This window comes from Megascapheus bottae, chromosome 3, assembly GCF_031878675.1.
Source record: "Megascapheus bottae isolate mThoBot1 chromosome 3, mThoBot2.hap1, whole genome shotgun sequence".
In the NCBI taxonomy this organism is placed as follows: Eukaryota; Metazoa; Chordata; class Mammalia; order Rodentia; family Geomyidae; genus Megascapheus; species Megascapheus bottae.
This window is the reverse complement of record NC_143511.1, coordinates 27,135,994-27,160,433: the sequence shown is the minus strand read 5'-3', so window position 1 is coordinate 27,160,433 and position 24,440 is coordinate 27,135,994. Positions and strand designations below refer to the sequence as shown.

The 24,440-nt window shown below is 39.9% G+C and overlaps 1 long non-coding RNA gene across 1 annotated transcript in view; it reads right to left on the bottom strand.

The window, feature by feature from the left end:
- Positions 1 to 4,683: 4,683 nt before the first annotated feature.
- LOC150065099 (uncharacterized) overlaps positions 4,684 to 24,440 on the bottom strand; it is a 94,438-nt gene continuing 74,681 nt past the window's right edge. Inside the window, exon 3 of the long non-coding RNA XR_016534740.1 lies at positions 4,684 to 4,854. This is a non-coding gene — a long non-coding RNA (uncharacterized LOC150065099). The remainder of the gene's footprint in view (positions 4,855 to 24,440) is intronic.

Below are 24,440 nucleotides of genomic sequence, written 5' to 3'. Positions count from 1 at the left end.
ACATTATAAAATGCATAACAAAGTAAGCGGAGATAGCTTGAAGAGTTGTGCTTAGCCTACAGGGATACTATCAGAGACAGTTCTTTTAGTGTCCAATTAATTACTGCTATAACAAATTGCCACAAACTTAGACTTTGGAGGTCTAAAGACTGAAATGGGTCTCACCGAGTTAAGTTTAAGTTGGCAGGAGGTTGTATTTCTTTTGTATGATCTAGAAAATTTATTTGTGTCTGATCTTGAGATTCCTTTATCAGCATCTAAAAACGCGTGGAATACATAGCATAGTATCTCAAATATCTTTGATATTTTGGCCCCCTCCTTCCTCTGTAAGGTTCCTCTTAATGGTTACATCAAGATCATCCAGATAAGCTGGAGTATTCTCATTCTACTATGTTCATTTTAATTACAGCTGCCAAGTTCATGTTGCCATTCAAGGTCATAGCTTTGGGAAAGTTTGATATGAAAATTTCTGGAGTATATTTCCTTGGCTCACCAAAAAAAATCTTCCTCCTGTAGAACAATCAGACTTAATCTCTTCATGGGGACAGTCCTAAAGAATATTGTCATTCTGGTTTAAGAATGAGAACTTTTTCCATCACACTAATGGAAATATATATATATATATGTATTTATAATCAAGTTTTCTGTTTAGCACCCAAAATATGGAAGGAAGGAAATGCTTTCCAAGAAAGAATAGGTACTATATCTAGTTTGTAAACTATATTTACTTTTGATCTTTCCACATTCTAAGTAAAGGAAATTATAGATATTTCCTATTTACTCCATAAATTTCTTCTCTAGGACATAGGTTTTTAAAACAGATATTAGGGGCCGGGAGTTTGGCCTAGTGGTTAAAGTGCTTGCCTAGCACGCATGAAGACCCGGGTTCGATTCCTCGGTACCACATACATACAAAAAAGCCGGAAGTGGTGCTGAGGCTCAAGTGGTAGAGCTCGATCCTTGAGAAAGTCCAAGGACAGTGCCCAGGCCCTGAGCTCAAGCCCAGGACTGGCAGGAAAAAAAAAAAAACCACAGATATTAATTTTATTGTTTTCATTAAGATGTATTTTTTTGGACAATGTCACCCCTTCCTTCTAGTCCAGGAGATAGCTTTTATCAATACCAATAAGAGCATTAAAGTCTTGTTAAGATAAGGTGCCTAAGCTTTAATGACCATCTCTTATCTGGAAGAATATGAAGTCTGAATTCTTGGGCTAAAGTTCTAGTAAGCATCTAACCTGATTTCTTAAAAGACACTAGATATGCCTGCACTGATGCACATTATTTTGCCTGAGGCCCAATCACACCTGGACTTTCTGACTCTATAGCTCCAAAAGCTGAGCCCTTGAGCTAACTTTCTTTCTTGGGTTTTAGTCCTTCTTGATTTCAAAGCTGCATTTAAAAAATGATTTTATTAATGTTGATTTTTTTACATCATATTTCAAATATCAAGTTTAACAAATAAGTATTCAAGTATGCAATCACTGGCACATATATTTAAGAACAAAATTAAACTAAGCTGAGAGTTTGTGTGTCATAGATACATATAGATCTATATAATATAATATTATATCTATAGAGTATATATCCCATCATAGATTTTTATGTCTATGTAGTTATAGTTATACCAACAAGATCATGTCAGTGACCTTGAGTACCCAAGGACTGAGTCATCACTCTTGTACTGTTTGGATCTAATATCCACATATCAGGGAGTCCACGCACCTTTTGCTCCTTTGGTCTTGACTTATCTCACTCAACATGATTTGCAATTGTTTCATCCACTGCCCAGCAAATGCCATATTTTTATCTTGTCTGGTAGCTATGTAGAATTTCATGGTATATATGTACCACATTTTTTGTGCCCATTCATCAGTAGTGGGGCATCTGGTTTGTTTCCATCGCTTGGCTATTGTGAATAGTGCAGTGATGAATATGGCTGAGTAGGTATCCTTATCATATCCTGGGTTATGATGCTCAGGGTAGATGCCCAGGAGTGGTATGGCTGGGTCATAGGGAAGGTCTATTTTTAGTTATTTGAGGAACCTCCAAACTGCCTTCCAAAGTGGTTGTACTAGTTTACATTCCCACCAGTAGTCAAAACTGCGTTTTTTGAAAAAAACACATCTACACAAAAATTTATAACATATATCATATAGAGCAGAGATTGGCAAATATGACCCATAGGCTGAATTCAACCTATAACCTATTTTTTGTAAATAAGTATTTATTTGAACACACTTATGCCAGTTTCATCACATATTGTCCACTGTATACTTTCAAATTCTAATAACAAAACTGTGTAGGTATAACTTCAACCACGTGGCTCATAGAGTCTAAAAGAACTATTTTGTCCCCTTCCCCCACTTTTACCCCCCCCCCCAAATAAAACATTATTGATTCTGATGGTTAACTTTATATGTCAACTTGGCTATATCATGTGAGGTGAGAAAATTAAACATGACTTCTGGGTGTGTCTAAGAGGGTGTTTTCAGGGAAGATTAGCATTTGAATCAGTGCACTCAGTAAAGCAGTTTGCCATGTGTATGGACCTTGTGTAAAAGCACTGAATAGAAGAAAAGGGCAGAGGAAAAAAAAAAAAGTTTGTGGCTTTTTCTTCCTACTTCCCTGCTTGAGATAAAACATCAATCTTCTACTACTTGGACTTGAATTTACACCATAGGCTTCCCAGGACCTTCTAACAGGACCAGAATTCCATGAATGCCACTCTTGCTTTCCAGATTGCAGATGGCAGACTATGAGATTGTGCTAATGATCATAGGAGCTAGTTCCTCCATTGACTATGTCAATCTCTTTTCTGTTTCTCTGAGGAACCTTGACTATTACACTGACTTCTAAGACAAATATGGAAAGAAGCCTTGTTAGCAACCTGGAAGTTTTCTGTATGCTCATAACCATTCATCTTCTCCACCAATGTTAATACCCTGTCTTTCATGGCCATGGTTATTTAAAAGTTTTAGAGCATAAATATTGCTGGAAAAATATAATTGTACCTTTAAAAGGATTACTTCATAAGACCTAACGTATCAGCTGGGTGTGGTGATAGTCCATGCCTGCAATCTCAGCATTTGGAAAGCTGAAACTAGGCTCGGTTTGAGCTATATAATAAGATCTGTTTAAGGGGCCGGGAGTTTGGCCTAGTGGTAGAGTGCTTGCCTAGCATGCATGAAGACCCGGGTTCAATTCCTCAGTACCACATACAGAGAAAAAAGCCAGAAGTGGTGCTGTGGCTCAAGTGGTAGAGCCCTAGCCTTGAGAAAATCCAGGGACAGTTCAGGCCCTGAGCCCAAGCCCAGGACTGGCCAAAAAAAAAAAAAAATCTGTTTAAAAGAAAAAAGAAGGGAGGGAGGGACGGAGGGAGGGAGAGAGAGAAGTATACTAGATGATTGCATATCATGAACCTGTACACACACCAACTTCTGTTACGTATAAGTGTAGGAACAGATTTATGGATCATAGAATAACAAGATATGAACAAGATATGGGTTATTTATTACCTTATTGGACATTCTAGATTAGTTAGCAAGGAGTTTTTTTATTTTTTAACAGTTAGAAACACCTTCTCAACAACATTGACTTTATCAAATACCCAAAGTTTTATTTGCTAGTTTGCTCAAGGATATCTGGAGTTATCTCTGTGTTTTTGTAGAATTTTTGTGATAACTACAGAGCCTGGGCAGTTTTTCTTATGGTTCCTGCCCACTAGAATTTCCTATGCTGTCAAATGTGTGTTCAGTGTTTCTGTTCTTTTCCATATCGGGTTGTGTATGTTTTTCTCATCGTGTTCTTTATATACTCTAGATACCTACATAACTAGTCCTACATAACTTCTAGGTGATGCGAATAGATGGTTCTTCTGGTCTTGCCTTTCCTATTGCCATACATCAATAGCAACTCTATTAGTTGCTGGTCTTTACGTGGCAGGTCATATTTTAGAGTTCATTATTTTTTTGTAGAAATTTCTTAGTTTATTCTCTGCACATTATAAGCACAGTTACTTTATAATCAGTTTTTCAGTTACAATATGTGAAATTTGTACCAGACAGTGTTATTCATTTGCTGTCTTCCCTCAGTCTTATACATAAACGCTTATCTCTTTGATGCCTGAATATTTTTAACTGTATAATATTTTATTTTGCTGGTCCTGAGGCCTGGATGCTGTCTCTAAGCCTCTTTGTGCTCAAGGCTAGCACTCTACCCTTTGAGCCATAACACCATTTTCAGCTTTTTCATAGTAATTTCTTGGAGATAAGGGTCTCATGGAATTTCCTGCCCAGGTTGGCTTTGAACCATGATCCTCAGATATCAGCCTCCTGAGTAGCTAGGATTACAGCGTGAGTCACCAACTCCCAGCTTGGATTTTTTTAAGAGTTAAAAATAAATCACCTTCATTTATGTAAGACCCGTATTTGCCCCTGCTTAAGAGCTCTGTCAGTTATGGGTCATATGAAAGCATGCTCATGTTGTAAAATATTCTCAGAATGAACATTTTGACTGATGCACTTCCCTAAAGAATATCCCCATATTACTAACAGAGTAGTGAGAACTGAGAGTGTTAAACTACTATCCATTTTATACACATTACATGACATGATTGCTCACCAGGAAAATAAAGACAAGCACCATTGCCTATGTTACCATTTCCATTATTCATTCTGTTGGTGATGATGATGATGATGATGATGACAACGACGGTGATGATGGTGATAATTTCTTTGTCTGATCCTTGCACCTTGACTCTTCTCACTTTCTGCCTGTCCTGTATCTTACTTTTTCTTTCCTTTTGCGTTTTCTTTAGGAGCAGTTTTTCCTGTGACTTTACATGAAGTATAGCTGGGGAATTTAGGAAAGAGGATGTTCAGTTTAAGTCACCTGGGTCCTGTATCCTAGGATCACAAGTTTGGTCTAATCATACTGGGTGCTATTCTACAAGCACATTTGTTCTGTGAAAGGAGCTGGAGGCTTGCAGATAGGCACTCAGTGCAGAGTGGCACTGCTGCAACAGGAAACTTCCATACCAATGTGAACTTGCCACTTCCAGACTTTTATGATCAGAGAGAAAAGGGAAAGACATGTTTTCTGTAAATATGCAACTTTTCTTAGTCCTAACTGTGATAGACTCTCCTGACCCTGAGCTAGATTTGGAACAAATTTTCCTAGTCATTTTATGCCACCATCTCTAGACTTAACTTGTGATCTTGAACAATTTGTTCAAGCTCTCTAAACCTGTTTAACTTTTTAATGGGAGAAATGCAATGATTAGAGCTTTATAATATGTATAAAGCTTTTATACTAGTCGCCGAATGTAAGCCTCATTAAGAAAATGCCACCAGGCACTAGTGGCTCATGCCACTATAATCCTAGCTACTCAGGAGGCTGAGATCTGAGGATTGTGGCTCTGAGCCAGTGAGACTCTTATCTCCAAAAACTAGACAGAAATATCCAGAAGTGATGCTGTGATTCAAATATTAGAGCATTAGCTTTGCGCTCAGGAATAGCCACCAGGCTCTGAGTTGAAGCCATAGGATAAGGAAAAAAAAGGGAAGGAAAGAAAAAAGAAAATGCTGTCTTTGCTTGTTTGCTATTTTCATTATTATCATTACTTATAATGAGAATCATTTGGGGTGTAGCGGTGTTGGGATTTGATCTCACGGCCTCACACTTGTAAGATAGCACTTTACTATGTGGGTCACAACTGCAGCCCTATTTCCAATAATTATGAAAGAAGAAAATTGGTCCTAACATGAGTTTGGCTTAACTTCAGTATTGTTTCATGTAAAATCACCTGAGTATCACTCTGATTCATGTTACAGGTGAGAGAGTCCCTTAGATTCTGCAGCGTTTGTTTCTACCTCTTCCTTTCATGTAGAGAAAAAAGATGTGTGTTGTACAGACATTGCCCTCCTGTTTCTGACACTGAAGAATGATCTAGTGTTTATTTCAGTTTCTATTTATCATCTATCTGTCTATCTTTCTGTCTATCCATACTCATCTCTATATCTAAGTTTGTCCTTAAGTTCAAAGTCACTGGCCAACTGCTAAACCTCCATCTTCTTCATTCTAGATTTTAAATTGCTCAGCAAGTCTACATCAATGTAGTCACTTCCACTCAGCCTGAAAAGATAGCCTTTTTCTGTGACATTGGGGGAGGGGTGTGTGAAGAGGGAGACGCAGGATGTTGGCAGGTGTTATAAAGCTTTGTGAGTCCTTGTTGCCATTTTGTAAAAATTGAAGAGGCCCACTCCAACCCAAGAGTAGAAAAGCTTAAGTAGAAATCTGGGCAGATGTCCCTCCTGCAGCTTCTGGAGTCATGAAAATAGGAATAACTGGAATGGGCAATGACATGGGAAGAATGAGGCGAGACACAAAAACATGAAATCCATGAATGCTATTTGTTCTCGCTCCATTATTCAGCATCTGCCATTGACCCTTTGCCCATTTTCATCCTTTTGTTCTGGGCCACCTCAGAGATTTCTCATTCTGAGACAGATGAGAAGTTGCAAACCTGCCCTGAATAGGCCATTTGCTGACCCTTCATGCCTGGAAGCAGGGATGACTGCATGGGGCTTGTTTGCCACAGGATGGCTGCATATGTGATGAGATGATGGTCAGTTCTCGAGGGCAGCCTTTATGAAATGCCCCAGCCAGCTGCATGGGGTGGAGGCTAGCTTGTGTTCATTTTTAGGAGTGGCTGGTTCAGCTCATCCTAGCACTGCTTCTCTGAGCAAAACAGAAACAGATTGCAATGGAGTCAGAGGAGAAATAAATGCTCCATGAAAAAAACAAAAGAAAAACTAGGATCTGAACGTATTAGTCTATTTGAGCATCTCAAAGATGGCCAAGAGGATATACAGGGTATGGCAAGCTCAAATGAGCAAGTTCTGCACAGATGGCCATAAGAAATCACACTTTACTCAGTTCTGAACTAAGTACTCATGTTTGCAAGTTCAATGGTCTGGCAATTCAGCTGGGGAAAAAATTTACATCTCTTCCTAAGTCTGCAAAGCACCAGGGCATTCCTTTGTGCCCAAGGAGGCCTATGCATTCAGAAAGTGCTACCCAAGGCCCTGTTTGATATGTGTGGGTCAACAGCAGCACATGCTTTAGTAAATGAGCAGTGAGGGAAAAATTCAGAACAACTACATTTCTCTGTGAGCCTCCCTTGGTTCCTCTGAGTTTATCTTCCTGGTACTTTTGATAATTATTTAATTGGACTTCAATCTGAATAGATGCTGTTTGAACTGCTTTTCAGAGCTGGTAGTGACTGATTAAATACAGTCCCCAAATGAATAAATACAGAGAACATTTCCCCTTCTTTCTGATCTGAGACAAGCAGTACTTTTAATTCACTGATAGACTCTGGGTAAGGTGGAGAGTTGAGCTATTTTCTGTGTAATTCTCAACATACACATACTTTTTTTTCCAGTGGTGGGACTTGAACTCCAGGCCAGGGCATTGTCCCTGAGCTCTTTAGCTCAAAGCTAGAACCCTACCCTTGATCCGCAACACCACTTCTGATTTTCTAGTGGTTAATTGGAGATAAGAGTCTCAGCGACTTTAGTGCCCAGGCTGGCTTTGAACTGCAATCATCAGATCTCACCTTCCTGAGTAGCCAGGATTACAGGCATGAGCCACCACGCTCAGCATAAATACTTTTTTTTAAAGAGAGGGAATAGCTAGTTATCTAATGACAAATTATTAGCATTGAAAAGATAAAACAAGAGGCCTAGAGTTTGGCCTAGTGGTAGAGTGCTTGTCTAGCATGCAACGAAGACCCAGGTTCGATTCCTCAGTACCACATACATAGAAAAAAGCTGGAAGTGGTTCTGTGACTCAAGTGGTAGAGCTCCAGCCTTGAGAAAGCCCAAGGACAGTGCTCAGGCCCTGAGTTCAAGCCAGGACTGGCAAAAAGAAAAAAAAAGAAAAGATAAAACAAAACAAAAATCATAAACAAGCTGGATTAGTCACAGTTGAAGTAAGATAGAATGCAGATGTATTGCTTTCCCTGGTATACTGCCAAAAGAAAAAGAGTGAAACTCTTACATCTAATATTAAATAGCTATACATTCCAATAAACCACCTGTCTTTATCCTTGTCTGGGTGCTTTAGTAATATATGGATGATCTTTACAAGAGCTTTCAACTGAAGCTAAGGATGAAAACATAGCATGCGGTTCCTTCTTCTATTCAGCCCTGCATGGTCTTAAGGAACTGATAAAACTAAGAACACTAGACTAAGCACAGTGTTATTGGAATTGTTTTCAGTACTAGCCTCATCCAAGATAATACTGTGGTTCATCTCCAAGCAGCAATACCTGGATACCACGAGCCATGATTTCAAACCAATCCCTTTACTGAGGCCAGCTGAGCTGGGAAAACCCAGCCGACACTGGATGAGACACCTACCTGGGGGTCTATTAGGTTCTGGAGTGGTCACCAGGAGGAACTTCTGTTTTATGCCATAGGATTCCTGCTTGACTCTCTCTCAGGCAGAGCAATACCTCTCTCTTTGCTGCAACCCCAGAGAGTTAGGGGGTTGATGAGATAATCCTATAGTAGAGCACTTTGACATCAAAAGCAGGGTCCTTGTGGATCCTGACCCCTGGGAGAGGAGAGGGTGAGGGCCCCCCTTTTATCCTCTTTGAAGGTGTTACCACTCACGCTGGTGGCTTCCTTCTATAGGTAATGGTAACCTTTCTTCTCTCTGAAACTGAGTGGACTGTGATCCCACTGTGCTGTGAAAGCTGCAGGATCCACGTTTTGTTCGTCTTGGGGTCCTTGGAGCAAGTGTAGCTCCAGGCACAATAAACATGTGTTCAGGAAATGATAGCATGACATCATGTTATTATGTCTTATTACAGGCTTAAGTATCTCTTCTTGGTAATGCTCGGGATCAGGAGTATTTGGGATTTGGGAACTTTGCCACCATTTTAGGATCCTTTTTTAAATTCTATTTTATTGTCAGGATTACAGGGGTTGCAGTTACATTTGTCAGGTAGTGGATGCATTACTTCTCAAACCTTGATACTCCTTCTCATGTTTTTGTCCCCTGTCCCTCCCGCCCTTCCATAATTTTAGGATTCTTGCATAGGCTTTCCTTAGTTGAACATTTCAGATCTGAAATCCCTAATTTGATGTCTTCATCCATTATCTTTTGTACTCAAAAGTTTCTGATTTTAGAACATTTTGAGTTGGTGAAAAAATATTACCTCAACTCTCAAGGCACTTTTCTTTCAGTGAATGCCTCCCTGTTTAGCTTAATGCTAAAGGGTTTAAATGGGTCAAAGCTGCTAGGTACTAGCTTACCTTCCCTCTGGTAATCTACACTTACTTGTTTTGGCAGGACCTTGATGTTTTAATGAAACACTTTTCCCATGGTCACATTTGATCCCTCACAAGACTCAGAAAGTATGACTTACAGAATAGCTTTGTGTCATATGCATTGGTCAGATGTAAGATGACACAACTTATGGAAAAATGCATAAAGTCCCTACTAAGTTGCATCCATCTGAAGCAGGATAGATGAGGGAAAATGAGGCATAGTAAATAGCTGCCTAGAATTAAAAAACTTGAACTTAAAGCCTGTCCCTGTACTTGCTTTAAGATTAGAGAAACAAAATCATTTTAGGGGAAATGAAGGAAGCAGGATAGACAAGGGAGAAATGAAATATGCTCAGCATGTAGCAAATACAGGAAATATTACTTTATGTGCTTCCCTTAAGCTTAAGGGACCAAAGTCATTTAGGGAAAACTTGAGGAAACTGAGGCTTGGTGAAGACAATTCAGAAATATGGTATTTAAAAACATAGAAGTGCCATCTTAGCTTCAAAGAGAGAAAACAAGATGTGTTCCTTACCGAGGGATATGTTCCTTACCCCAATAATTAACACTTGTCTAACAGAATGTATGCCTTCTTGAGAAAAATGCATCTCCCAAACTTAAGCAACCTCCTACCCCCAGGTGCATATAACAGTGCTGTCCTTACCTCAAGGATAAAGATTTGTTTTATGGCAGGATGTATTCTTGCTTGGAAAGAATGCCCCAAACATCTGGAAACTCACAGTAATTAGAGCAAAGATAGAACACCTCTCATTGCATAACTTTGAAGTCAGGTTCCCCACTCCACCTTTACCATATAAATATCCCTGATAGCCTAGAGCTGTATGTCTCTCTCTTGCTCTCCTACTAGAGCACCTACACTTGTTAGAGTGTGTCTCTGCCTTTCTGCTTGCCTTTTTGTCTGTGTGCTTGTTTGCTTGCTTTCCTGCTTGCTTACATACTCAAAAAGCCCTGCCAAGTTTTCTTATCATCATGACTTGTCCAGAAATTTGAATTCTGCAATTGAAGTCAAAACCCCTACAAGTCCTTACTTTTAGAGGGAAACTTTAAAACCCTCACTTGCATTTGGTGACACATCCAGAGCATGTTAGCTAGAATGGGCTGAGACAGTGACCTGTAGTCTAACTTACAGATTTTGAGTTTTTGAATACTGTATGCCCAGCTGAATGGGCATAGATCATCAAAGTACCCATAATCCCACTTATCATCTCACATAATTCATCTGATTCAAGTACCTTTTAAATTTTGTCTTCTGACTACTGCTATGGTGGCCTTCTAACATTACCCTCTCCTCCTGTCTTCCATGTCTGTGTAATTCTTAACCAATTTTAAGGGATCTAATGATGTCCAATATAGAGAATCTAATGACTTCCAATACATGGAAGACATTAAAAATGCAAATAATGCACTTCCAAAACTAGCTTATAAGAGACTGTGGACTATTGTCTTTCTAACACTCTCTCATTCAATCTTCTGCCTTCTTGGCTTGTTCATGTTGGTGAACCAAGTTCCTATGTGGATAGCCCCATAAAGCCAGGATTGAGGGGGCACTTTAGACAACAGCTGGCAAAGAAGTTGAAGCTGCCCGTGTGATCAGCTGTGAGGACAAAAATCCTGACAACATCCCAGAATGAGGCTGGAAATGGATTCTGTTTCAGGAAATTCTTGCAGTGACTGTGGCTCTACCATCACCCCCACCCCCTCATGGTCTTCTGAAGGAGCCTGAGATGACACCACAATGGCTATCTCATGAGCGAGCACAAAGTGGAAGCTCTCACAAAGCCTTGCCCACATTCCAGGATCTCCAGATACTGTGAGAAAATGCAAATGTGTTTGGAGTTGCCAAGTTTGTGGTTAGTTGCGATGTAGCACTAGATATAACTAATACCCTCCTTAGTACCTAATGATACTTCCCAGTCTTTGACGGACTTTGTGGAAGGTTACAATTAAACATATAGCCCCTACTTAGTGATGTCACAGCTGTCATGAGGTCCTAGCACATGTGTATGATGCTGATATAAACAGATCTATTGCACTGCCAGTCCTGTAAAAAGTATAGCATCCACACTTATGTGTGGTCCGTAATACTGGAAAATGCTTATAAGCCATTATAATACTTATTTGTGCATTCAATGGACTCTTGGATATTAAACTATTGTTTATGAAAAAAAGTGCCCTGTGACACTGAAAGTCCTATTTCACCTACGGTAGCCCCACACAGCTGTGTCCTGTGTCCCTTGATGTCACTGAGAGGCCGAGTGACTCTGTTATACCATCTAGGTTTGGGTAGCCCACTATCTGATGTTCACCCAGTGATGTGGTATAGGCCTCAGGATGTATTTCTATTGTTAAGCAACACATGACTGCAATGGCAGAGTAAGACGTTGATTTCAGCCCCTGCTGTTTCCCGCTCAACACAGAGAACTTGTGAGAAACATTGAACTGTGTTGACCGGCCACTAAATATCCATGCTATGATGTTCATACTATAAGGAACCTCCTTAGTGCTTGACTAGACCACAAAACAACAAAACACATCACAAACAATAAAGGGGCTCCTAAAGATAAAAAATAGAACAAGATAGGAATGTTAAAAAAAAAACAAAAACATATATAAGGGCTAGGAATATGGCTTAATGGTGGAATACTTGCCCAGCATGCATGAGGCCCTGGGTTCAATTCCTTGGTATCATATAACCAAAAGAAATAAAATTAATTTTAAAAAAACCCCACATACCAGTAGAATATTTTGCTTGATATTATTGATATTTGGGGCAAGAATTTATCTCTTTAAAATAACTTTCAGAAGAAGTTTGTTCACACTGCAACCTTCCTTCTCTTTCCCTGACCCCATTGTCCACAGCAGCAAACTCAGCATGAGCTGAGGATGAGATGGTGTCAGATGGAGATGTGCAGGTTCATCAGCTTCCACGACCTTCCATGACCTTGCTGGGTCCTTCATGCCCATTGGTCATAAATTAGAAAGGGGAGATGGTGAGCCTCCATACATCAGGAACTTCCCGTCTCTCATCTCCTGCCTTCACCATCCATCCTCATTTCCTTTCCCAGTCTTTGTCTTGAGGTCAGCCCTTCTGTGCTCCCATCTACCATGCGTATGAATTATTCCCACTTTTCATATATATTGCTTCTGTGAAGTGTAACTTTATCATGTTACTCCAGAGCCTTCTCTTTTTCTGGGTTATATAAATTTAGCTCTTCACCCTCCTTTCATAACTTGCCCTCCAATCCTCCTGCTACTTGGCTAATTTTCTTTCATTTCTTGTGCAGAGGCTCAGGGACACACCCTTTCCATATGACAAAGGGCCCTGGGAAATAGGGCTAAATAAAATGTGAAAATGTGGAAATCTAAGCTAAGAAAGGAGGGTGGCAATTCGCTATTACCAGTTGGTAAACACACAGTAGCTTGTTAAGGGGCGGTCCACGAAAAACCTCTCCTTTAGAAAAGGTTATACATTTTTTCCTTTCTTTTTTTAAAAAATTGTACTCAATTTCTTTCTCAAGCTAGAGAATTCTAATTAAAATCAGCCTATAAGATGTTTTCAGCACATGCCCTGAGGGCTTGGGCCAAGAGACCTACTTAGCTTTCCCTACTGTTCTTTTCCTTTCTCCCTCTCCTTCCCAACCCTCAATTTTTTTTTCTCTCTCTCTCTGTCTCAACTATCTTACTGACTGTGTTCTTCCTATGGGTGAAAGACTGGGGTGGGTGCCTTCTGCCTCAGGATACCTGAAAGGCTTCTCTGATGACCCTTTGTCTATTATAACTTCTCCACTATGTTTAGGAACATTAGCCCTTCTTGCTTGTCCTTTGGGGCTATAGCATTGCATCTGGCAAGAACAACTACTGTTGTTTTATTGCATTACAAAAAAGAAAGAGAAAAAAGGAAGGAAGGAAGGAAGAAAGGAAGAAAGGAAGGAAAGAAAGAAACCTGAGGCACAATCAATGAATTTATGCCTTACCTTTGTTTTTCTAGAAACATCCTCAAAATCATGGTGATTGTTTTTTCTTGTGATTTCTTTTGTGGATTTCTTTTCTTTTCCTTCATTCCTCTGTCCCTGTCCCTGTCCCTTGCCTCCGTCATCTTTCTGTTTCAAGAAGTTGAAACTGAAAACTCTCCATCAAAATGCACATGCAGCCTGAGAATGGGGAGAGCAACCATTTCTAGCCTTTCTCTGTTGTAGAAACAAGGTTGTGTAAATGACTTACAAAGATTAAATTTCCACAGGATGGGGTCTGGGAAACAATAACAGGCTTTTAAACAAAATTTCATGGTTATGCCTTTTGATTCCAAAGGCCTACAGTTTTAATCTACTCTGTGCTATCAGCAAAATGTGATTGTTATACTTCAATAATGGATACCTTGAAGTGCAAAGATGTTCTGACATTGCCATTTTCTCTATTGTTAGTGGCAAAAAAAGGTACTGGGACTGAGATTCCCTCCCCTCCCCTGAATGTTTGCCTGATGCAGCTTCCTTGTGGGAGAGGAAGTAATGAAACTGCCACCGTTTCTTCTTTAGATGTCTTTTAACTTTTAATCTATTATTTGTGTTCTTCAATTTTATCCTTACTTTGAAAAGGTGCTATTTATCTTGGCAGGAACCAAAATTTTATTCCAGAAAATGCCAGACTGTATTATTCTAGACCTCCAATTGGCTTGACTTGGTAAATGGGTACTCAATTTTTACCCAAGTTGATTTTTTAAGCTGGTGTAATACATTTCTTTTCGAATGAGCTTTGCATGGTCCCATAAGAGAATCAGGAAGGTGACAGCTAGAAGTGAAAAGGTGAAGGTTCGCATGCATTGCTGGTAGCCTGAGTTGAGGCAGTGGGGAAAGATGCACAGTTGAAGATTGTCACAGAATCAATTGTATGTTGAAACCTCCTCCCTCTGATCTTTACAATGTAGTTGTCCTTCAAGACAGCATCTTCGAAGAGTTCTAATTCATTCTATTGTCCATGGAAGAAGGAAAGATATAGAGACATACAGAGGCAATAGGACACCCCCCACATCCACAGACTCAACTATGGCTATTGAAGGGCAGAGCAAGAAGTGACTACTGACCAGCCTAGAATAGTGGCATCAAGGACCAAATATACTTGTCAACACCTTGGTATTGGACCTCCAACTTTCAGAACTGTGTAAAGAAATGAATTTCCATAGGTCAAGCCTCCCAGTCTGTGATCTTTAGAAATAACAGAGGTCAATGTGAGAGCTGAAATCAGTGGCAGATGGATATCAAGAAAGATGGCAGAAACTGCTGGAGATGAAATAGCAAGTCCAATATCTAAGGAGCGACCAGCTCCACTCCAAAACAGCGATGTCATAAGGCAGATGGCCAATTCAGCTAACAACATCCAGATGAACCCTCAGGGCAGCTGTGTCTTTTCAGACACATTGGTTAACCCCAGTCAGACCAACCCATAAGCCAGCTGTGTGGTAACATGGGTGTGTCCTAAGTCAGGTGTATCCTCAAGCATGTGGCCAATTCAGTGAATTACCACATTTTGCAGGCCTTTCCATTGTAGTCTTTGACAAAAGATTCAGCAGGCTTAGCATAGAAGCGACTGCGTACAGCACATAAGAACCTCTTGTTTCCGGTTCTTGGAGTTCATTCTGATAGGCTTCATTATATACGTCCTATGATAGAGGTGGGGAAATAGTTTCAGAATTGTTTGTAAGAGGCAAAAACTGACAAATTGAAGTTGGACACCAGTGACTCATGATTGCAATCCTAGACACTCAGGAAGATGAGAGCTGAGGCTCCCAGTTCAAAACTAGCCCAGAGAAAAGAGCCTAGAGGACTCTGATCTCAAAGTAAGCAGTACAAAGCCAGAAGTAGAGCTATGGCTCTAGTGATAGAATTCCAGTGTTGAATGAAAAAGCTAAGGCATGGTACCCAGGACAGAACCCCAATATTGGCAAAAAAACAAAAGCAAACAAAAACAAAAAGAATAACTCCCTCCCCCCAAATACAGATCAATTCTAGAGGGTAATCTTAGAAATTCATAAATCCAAATCTTGTGATGTCCCAATTTGCAAATATTTCTAATGTATAGTGAAAAGGAGAAAAGCAAGCTGTCTACTGTATGCCTATGCTGCCATCAGCAAAAAAAGAAGAAATAAATCATATCTGGAGGAAAGCCCGCTCCACAGGAAGTTACCGTGCATTACTTACCATGGTTACTACCTCATGTAAAACACATGGGCACATGCATGCTCGTGTGAGCACACACACACACACACACATACTTTGCTTTTTCAGGCATGAGAATGCATTGTCCATTCAAATATTAACTGGATAAATATTTATTTTATTTTAGTCTGTATTGACTATTTCCCATCATCATTATCTTATTTGTAATAAGATTTTTTTCAGTAGTTTTATGTTGAATTATGAGGAACCTAAGAGATTGTGATAAGGAACCTAAGAGTTTAGATTGTGATGTTGGACTAAGTGTTTTTAAATGCCACTTGCACTCTGAATAGCTGCAGAACCCTGGAAAGGTATTTAACCCCTAAGGACTTACCTTAAAGTATACATAATTGCTAGATGGTTTTGAGGATTCATCATCATAATTAATGTAAAGTGCTGGGCCCAGAGTCAGTTCTCAATAAATATCACTTATTATTCCCTCCCAGAGTTGTTATGGAGAGGAATCCATGCAATCATGTACCCAGGGCTACTGATGCAGGGCAAGCACTCAATGAATATACATGTCCTTCCTCTTCTCTCCAATTCCCATATTGCCTACCTAATAAGAGGCCTCATTGCAGGCAAATGCTTCCTGTCTTCTCAATAAAGTTCCATAATCATCTTTCTTGACAGTGTGCCAACTGGAAAAGAAGAATACCTAAAAGCTATAAATAGGGATAAATGACCTGTTATTTCAGAGGCCCTTCACCTGCCTCACATTCTCCAGTTCTCTAGTAGTTGTAGATAGGCATATCTGCTCAGCTAGAAGAAAGTGACGTTATCAATACAGCTGAGTGATTTCTGGATCAAGTTTCAATGAATAGAAAAGCTTAGAAAACTTACAGTTCCAGGTGATCACACATTAGAAGTACAAAATGAATTAAACCTATCCTTCTTACCTTCTCCTTTTTGTAAGCTCCTCCTAATATTTTAATCGAATCTCAGAAGTCATAATGTACGATGTTACTAATTTTATTGATGAATTATTTCCTGCCAGTTACAAAGCCTGATGATAGTCTTTGTGTGTGGCATAAAAAAAAAATGAACCAAAGATATGACTTGACTTCACAAACTGAATTCCACCAAAAAAAATCTAACAATAAAATAAAATATTATTAATTCCAGCCTATTGATTTCCTATGAAAAAAAAGATTATTGTGTTAATTTAAATAATAAAATGGAGACAGGACATGCTAACCTATTTCTAGACAGTGAATTTCAATGGGTGTGAAACACCCAGTTATATTATACATAAATAATGCATGTTGATTATTAATCATTCTTATCTGGTCATTAATGGAGATCTAAGAGTATTTGCTATGCAATGCTTTATAACCAGAATTTAATTAACATTTAGGGTGACAAATCCCTCTTTTGAATAATAGAATGTATAATTGAAGTCTTCCTGGAGCGTGAAGATCTGCAGGCAAAGAGGAACCATTTTAGACAGTGTCTCATTTATTTCATGACCCTTTACTATCAGTGTCTTTTTCCTGTTTTCCAGGCAGTGCAGCCATAGTTCAGTCCCAGAGTGGTTAGCCAAGATCTCTTGGGACAGTAAACACCACATCCCAGGTCTTGCTTCAAGAGGATGCTACATACTCTCTTACTGGATATATAGTCTCCTTGGCTTTCACAGTGGGTGTCAGTGATATACAGACCCAAGAGCTAGTCACAGCCATGACCTTGACCATGAACATGACTGTAGCTGCTTAAAAGTAGCTTTAACAACCATTCTTCATGACATAACTCTGAAGGATATAAGTCTTTAGAGCCAGTGGTTTCCTGCAAGAGACCAAGACATCTGCACTTCTTGTATGGCTCAGGCCCCATGTCAGGAGTTAGGAAACATTTCTCTGAATAGCAAACCGTAAGGCTTATAGATTGTGCAATCCCTTCCACACTGTTCAGCTCAGCCTTGATAGTGCCAGAATATACACACAGAATGTATGTTTTTTTTTAAATGAGCATAGCTGTATTCTAATAAGGTTTATCTTAGTAAAATATGTAGGGGGTTATATTTGGGCCACAGGTCATGGTTGGCTGACACCTGCTTGATAGGCTCACTCTTCATCCAAATTAAGAAGTGGCAAGCAGATCCAGAAATTCGTAATGAAACTTAGTGAAGACCATGATCATGAATCCATTTTTTATCTCCCATACCATAAATTATGTACATTGGGGGCTGGGAGTTTGGCCTAGTGGTGGAGTGCTTGCCTAGCATGCACTCAATTCCTTGGTACCACATACATAGAAAAAGCTGAAAATGGTGCTGTAGCTCAACTGGTAGAGCTCTAGCCTTGAGAAACCCCAAGGACAGTGCTCAGGCCCTGAGTTCAAGCCCCGCCACCCTTTGATCCATTGCAGAACACTAGGGGAGCCAATGTCAGGCTGGCTTGTAAACACAAAGAATATTATCCCCGCTGTTGACAGGCTTCATTGCAGTTGATGTATTTGGTAGGCACAAGTAAGACACAACCAATACAATTATGTCCTTTTCAAGATTCATCCACCCGCTTGTTTCTTAGATGCCCCTTGTCACTGAACTCCGTTCTTGTTCTTCTCAACCCTTACCCCAACTATCCATCCATCATTGCTTTCTACTCTGTATGCATTCATTCATTCTACAAGACACCTCTCCATAAGAATTGGTAACAATCCTCTTTACAGCTCTGCCCAATGGGAGGCTGCCTCTACACACCTGCCATCCTGCTCACACTGGAGAGGTGCTATAATTTTCTGCTTGTACCAGCGTGTTACCCAGGTTCAGAATTTTTTCTTCCGTCTTTAGTTACTTGTGGGGAAAACCCTCATGGTTAAAGATAAGAAGATAAAGAGGCATCAGTGGGACAGATGAAGATGTGGGTAGTGTGAGAGACTGGACTATGATCTTGCTATCTCCTCCTCCTTAAAGAGGCACTCAGTCAAAGCTAGCCCTCTGCAAAACACTTTCATTATACGGTGTGGGGCTTCCGCACCTTCCCTACTATGTAGTTTAATGGATGCCTGGGTCATAAAGGATTATAAGTTCATATAGTCACTTATTATTCCATGATTTGGTACCTAAGTCTCTGCTAAAAGCCATTTTCATTCTAGGGGCTGTATGCAGACATTGCAGTTTTCTGCTGAACAAGTATGGCTCGAATCAGGTTCCTATGGTTGTGACCACAACTCACTGTAGCTTTCCAGAGACTCCATACATTATCTCCTCAAAGCATTAGCAGCCCCTGGAACAACAGCTTATAGATCCCGGACCAGCTGCAGAAACATCTTATCTAGGTTCTGTTTGAAGTCTTCTGAGTCACCTTACAAGTGAGTCATAAAATTGTCCTAAGTGTAGCATTTGTTCCCTCCAAATCTCCAACAGGAACAGCCATTATTCTGTTCTTAATGGTCACAATCATCTTTTATACTAGAATGAAAGTCCTGGAATGCCGTTAGCCACCCAACACCCGAATACTTCTGAGATAGATAGAACACATGGTTTTTTTAATTAAAAGATTGTATTAACATTGATGCCTTTACACCATATTTCAAATGTCAAGTTTAACAAATAAGTATTTAAAAATGGGATCTCTATATGTAATCACTGACACATAAATATAAGAATAAAAGTAAAATTAAGCTGAGAGTTTGTATGTCATACATACATATCGATCTATATAATATAACATTATGTCTATAGAGTACATATCTCATCATAGATTTTTGTGTCTATGTAGTTATATTTATGACCTTGAGTACCCAAGGACTGAGTCATCATCACTCTTGTACTGTTTGGATCTAATATCCACATATCAAGGAGACCATGCACCTTTTGTGGAACACTCTTTTAAATCTTTGTTTTCCTTTCCCACCTAGGCCATGGGCATTACTCACAAGGAAAGCTAGAAAAGACTTCAAGGATAGGCCATGATGTCATTGGGGTGACATCACATAGTAAACCAACGTGATGTTCTGTAGAATGAAAGGTGATCAAGGTCTCTGGAAACCACACTAAAACCTAGAGAGGGCACTAGACATAAGCTACTAGCCTCTTTATCTAATGACATCATTCTCTTATGGATAGGCATCAAGAAAACTTATTCACCAAATTCACAACAGTAGAATACAGACCAAAGGCTCTGTGGAAATCCTTTAACAAATACACTGTATTTGGACAGAGTAAGCAGGCTACTGCTTGGTTAAGTTTATGGCCGTCCACTTACCTTATGTCTTGGAATGTGTTATTTGAGATTATGACAAGGAAATTTGGACCTCTTTAACTCATTATTATATGAGAGCCCTCCTGTTCAAAACTCAGATTTATCCTTATAAATTACTAAAAAATATTCCAGGCATCCTTGCCAAAGCTCTGAATCTCAAATCAGAATAAACTTCCCATATCAATAAGTCTCCTAACCAACAGATTTTCTCTGTCGTCCATCCTTCCCATCCAACACTTGCAAGGCTCACCTCATGCTCTTGTGAATCTTGTCAATAACTTCAACCAGGTCCAAGAGTTCCCTTGGCTCTTGGACCACATTTTTAAGGAAGAATTTAAGCTTGGTACCAGTGGCTCAAACTTCTCACTCTTGCTACTCAAGGGTCTTGGAGGAGGGCAGTTTGAAAACTAGCCCCAGGAAGAAAAGCTCTTAAGGTTAGATCTCTAAAATAATCACAAAAGAATCTAGGCTGGAGTCCTGACTCGAGATAGGGCATTACCAGATTACCACTAATATAAACCTAGTACCAGGAGAGAGGAAAAAAAACAAGGTTATTCTATAGTAAAAAGAGTGGCAAATGACCTTGAGCATTTATAATTCTCAGGTTCACCTATAAAGATACCTCCAATCCATGTCTCAAGATCTCATTCATGGGTATGTCTGGTGGTCTATGCCCGCAATACCAGCTACTGGAATTATTGTACTACAGGTAGCAATATGGAAAAATTGTGCTTCAAGACATCCTGACTGAAATGAAAAGAAAGAAAAGGAAAAAAAGAATACTTTATCTCAACAAGCAAGTGATGCATGGTAATTCATACATGGAATCCTAGCTACTCACAAGGCAGAAGTGGGAAAGATCATCATCTGAGCCTAGCCTAGGAAAACTTAGCAAGACTCTATCTGAAAAACGAACTAATGCAAGATTCTATCTGAAAAACGAACTAATGCAAAAATATCTGGGAGCATAATCTGGTGCTAGGGAACCTGCCTAGCAAGGGCAAATCCCAAATCTCAATTTCTCTATCTGTTCATACTGCACCTATAAAAGCCTGTTTTTAGAGACTGTACTGTGTGATTGTAATCTAGCCTAATTTTCAACACTTGATATGTGAGGAGCTAAAAGTTTTCCTGAAACCTTAAAACCTTTAAAACCTAAAGAGAGACTTCCATAGTGTGAAGTTTATAGACCCTAGGAATTTTTTTGCTTTGTTTTTGCAAGAAGTCCATTGCAATCAAAAACAGCCATATTAATCCAAAGTATTTTTAATTATCACTGCTCTCATGCTAATGAAATTCTACAGCTACTTAATGTCTGAGCACTGTCCATATGCCTCATCTCCATCATTTTGGTGGACAGAAACATATATAGTTTAGATTCTAGAAGTCACAACTGGAGTCAGATACACAGAGAGTGGAACCAAATGGACTCATAGGAAGTCATTTGCTGTGAGAATAACTTGGAGCCATGCAAAGACACAACAGATAAATCTGTACTTCTCTATCTCCACATGTATAGGATACTCGCCCAAGGTCAAGGACCATTTCTTACATGTTCAATGCCCAGCTCTGTCCTGGTCTATGGTATACCTTCCAATCTGTTTGTTGAACTGACTGAAACTGATACCACAGGACTGAAAAGAAATCTTCTTTCTTATAAGAACCCATTGTGCCAGAGTGAAACGAAGCATCTTGCAGCACTGAAAGCATTTTTCAATGCCAGTCTCTTCTCTCCTGCTGTTTATCAAATTGAAGTGACATATTCAGGTGATAGAAAGAGCCCCATGGGCAGAACCTAAATATAAACATTCTAAAAGGATTTTTGCCTACATCTGTTTTGCCAGTCAAGTGAATTTTGCACAAGTTCTTCAACTTTGGGTTTTTCCTCACCCTTCCAAAGACAGTGCTTCAATCAAGGAAGACTGGATTAAGAAAATGACCTGTTCCCCTCACTCTTTGGCTTATGACCTGATTTACTTCTTCACAAAGGCATTTGGAAATCTAGTTTCTTTTGGGGCTCATGTATTCTGCTCTGCTAATGGTTAAATCCCGGGAGCACCTGTCCTGTCTTTCTTATGTCATTCGGACAAAAGAGGAAGTTGTAGCTCCAGATTTCCACAGTTCTAGACTCACTGCCTTATGTGTGGGGAAACTGAAACCAAGTTCACGGGGAGACTGAACTCAGAGCCAAGGACAGCTGCACAATCTAGCCATAAAGGCAGCAATGACAGGTGGTCACAGCCCCATGCAGGTTGTTTTTTTATAAGGAGGAGAAGGAGCACGCCCTATCGAGCTGTGGTTTATGGTCCAGGCTCACAAGTATCAACTGGACCCATGTTAGAAACTCCCAACTTCACCTCCCATCCCTCATCTGCTGAATCACAATTTGCATGTTAACAAGACTTCCTAAGTGGTTTTGTGCACCTTCAAAGTTTCTAAGCCCCGAGCTGGACTGTGAACAGCTTATAAAACAGTGAGGTGAGTATAAATGCAGTTAAGCCATCAAGATTCCCATCTATCACTTTCGGGGTGTTTACCACTCCTTGAACTGTGAAGCACAGTGAAGCATATTATTGCCATTATTCTTGGCTTAGGAGGCGATAGGTGACAGAAGGTGAAAGGAAATCAAAATGTCTCTGAGAACCTCAGGGCCAAACTCCTCGAGCAGACAGCTCTATTTATAATTCTGCATAGTGGTCAGCCAGGTTGAAAAGATGGGCTTCCAGTTTACTGGGAAGTGATACAGAGATATTATAAAGCCATCTCCCAAAGGTTCTTGGTCTACTATGTTATGAACTGCAGCTTATATCTCATTCAAAGACTTCTTCCTAGATCAGAGTCGTGAGGGGCAGAGGACAAAAAGGTTTTGTGGGCTTGTTGAAGCCTCTCAGGTCATTATTTTCCATTTCTACAAACACAAAGACTCTTCCACCCTCTCTACCCTTCTCATCAGATTGTCATTTTCTAGGTGCTACCTATCTGAGTTTCACAGTCTTTCCCTTCCTCCCTGCTTTCCCTCTTGTGTGGACTGACAACTTGAAGATCCTGGGACATGTTAGCCTTTCTTGGTGAGCTATTTTACTCCGTGAAGCCATATTTCCTTATCTTCTGCCTTTAGCTGTTCTTAATATTTCTTCTGCCTACTTTTCTCTTTGCATTCTCACCTAGGCGAACTTTCTCAACCAGGTGATAATGGGGCTCCCTTGCCAAGAATTTAATGATGGATTCCCTCGGGTTGTTTAGTATCTCCACCCAAACCTTTTGCTGTTTCTTAAACACACTCGAAGTTTTACTCACTTCCAACTTCTGTCTCTGTTAATGCCTCTGTACATGTAACTTTTTTTATACTTGATGAGGCCTTGCCTACTTTCTAATGTACAGCTCAGGTCACCTTCCCCATAACAGGATCTCCAATTTGTTCCAGATTGTCTGGGCTATTCCTATGTCTCATTAATTTGTATATGAACATTTCTACTTTCATTGTGTTAACTTCTTGGCTACTTACATTTTTATTTCTATTTTCCTTTCTAGCCCAGCTTCTGATATTATAAAAAGACAAACAAAAAGATACCCACATGTTTACTGCATTCAAGTTCAAATGATCTCCATTCTTTTGTTCTATTTCATATTTTTAGTTTTGGGCTCATGAGTTATTGTCAGTTTATAAATATGGCCAGTAAGTCTCCTATAGCTTAGGGAAGTATACAGATCTGCAGGGCTTCCAGCATCCCAGAGGAAAACGGGTCATGATGAAATACTAGGCCTCTGTATCCTATGTCTCTACCCACCATCTGCTCCTGAGTTGATGGCTGATGAGCAGCTTTTTTAACTTCATCATCTGCTAGAGATGACATGGAATGATTTGGCCATCATTCAGGAGGAAATGCTAGATCTGCCACTGGTGACTCCAAACTCACTGGAAATTGGACCTAAGGGTAGAATGCTCAGGCCTCAGTACTTGTAGGTCTAAGTGGAAAAAAGAAGCTAAGAAAATATAGCTTCATTTTTGTTTCATGCAGAACCTCCCATCTGTTTATGGGGCAAAGGAACAGATGCAGGCTTTTGGGGGACCATTCTCTAAAACCCCACATTGGTCTTCTTGGTCTCTCTTTTGCAGACTTGGTTGTACTGGGCTGGGGTGCCCAGATTCATGCTGTGAGAACTGAGTATTTTGAAGACCCCGAAATCCAGCTTTTATTCTGAAGGGGTAAGCAGGCTGCTCAGCGAGCTAAGCTAGCTAAGTGGCTCAGAGGACCACTTAGGGAAGAATATCCTATAGGCTATAAAAGGTCCTGCTTTCCAGAAATGTCAGTGTACCCCACAAATACATACAAGTAGTGAGCATTTCAATACTGAGCTGGAGTCCAACATGTTTAGACACCTTGGAGTTTTCCAGAACTTTGATTGTGGAAAGGGATCGCCCTTGTGTTCCAATGAGCTGTCTTCATCAGAAAAAAACGTGTGGGCTCAGAAGAAAAAAAAAAACCACTCTCCCAGATAGATAGGGGGAAGTTATACCTACCACTCTAGTACTCAGGAGGCAGAGGCAAGAAGATCATGAGTTCAAGACCACCCTGAGATACAAAGAAAGACTACCTCAAAAAAAATAAAAGCAATCTCTCTATAGTTCATGTTGAGTTCACATCTTCAAAATGACTTTGAAA